We start from the raw sequence: 1387 nt of genomic DNA on the forward strand, positions 1-1387 counted from the left end.
TTGATAAGCGTGTCTCTTTTTATGTCAATACTATGGTCTTGGTTTTTGTTTTGTATGGTTTGGTTTTAACTATACTTTGTAGCAAAGCTTAAAATCAGGAATGGTGATACTTCTGGCTATTCTTTTATTGTTTTGGGTTGTTTTAGCTATCATGTCCCCCCATCCTAAAGTTGAAATTTTTCTTTTTGAGTTCTAGGAAGAATGGTGTTGGAATTGTTATTTGGATTGCACTGAGATCAGTAAATTACTTTTGGTAGGGCAACCATTTTTTACTATCTTAGCTCTCCCAATCCATGAATATGTAAAATCTTTCCATGTACTGATATCTTCTTTAATTTCTTTCTTCGGCAACTTGAAGTCTCATAGGTCTTTCACTTGCTTGGTTAGAGTTACTATAAGATATTTTATATTATTGGTAGCCATTGTGAAGGGTGTTGTATCCCTGATTTCATTCTCAGAGTTTTGACTATAGAGGAAGGAAATCTACTAATTCTTTTTTGTTTCTTAATTTTTTATTCAGTCACTGTGTTGAAGATTTTTATGTAAACATTCCATGGTAAAATATTTTGATTGCTTATGTATGCTATCATATCACGTGTCATTATTCATACTTGGAATCCTTCTTTTCTGATTGGTATCTCCCTGATATACTCTTGTTGACTTATTTCCGTAGCTAGAAGCTCAAATCCTATACTAACTAAATGTAGACAGTGGACAACCTTGCTTTATTCCTGATTGTAGTGGAATTGCTTTGAGTTTCTCACTATTGAATTTGATGTTGGCTATCTGCTTGCTCTAAATTGCCCTGTTTGTAGGTATGCCCTTCCTTCCTGATATCTCAAAGAATTTTATAAGGGGATACTAGATTTTGTCAATTTTTTCAGGATATAATGAGATAATCATTGGTGTTCTAAATATATTTTAAAATGTTGTTCATTACTAAATTTATACAATTTAATCATGTATGACCTCTTCCTATTCTTTCCTGAACAATTTAATAACTTTACTAGAATATAAAAAAAATCAAGTTGTTTTTACTTATTAGACTTGCTAATGATTTTATCCAGATGCTCCTATGTTAAGGCTGACTTTTTAAAATGATTGTGATAAGAAATTAGCTATTTTAAATGGAGCAATGTGCCTTCAGGCTGAAAACGCTTCCCAGCTGTTAAGTTCATTTTTCAAGACTCATCATTTTACTTCTATAAGAATGTCTATCTTGAAAATTATCATTTCTATAAAAATAATTATGCAAAAAGTTGTTCAAATAATGATGTTCCTACTCTTACAAGTCATGTTAGTATTGACCTTAACCCATACTGTACAGGAATATCATCCTATATAACATTTTAACCAAAAGATTCTTTGATTATATCCCAAAATATAC

Source organism: Rattus norvegicus, chromosome X (assembly GCF_021556685.1).
Source record: "Rattus norvegicus strain SHRSP/BbbUtx chromosome X, alternate assembly SHRSP_T2T, whole genome shotgun sequence".
In the NCBI taxonomy this organism is placed as follows: domain Eukaryota; kingdom Metazoa; phylum Chordata; class Mammalia; order Rodentia; family Muridae; genus Rattus; species Rattus norvegicus.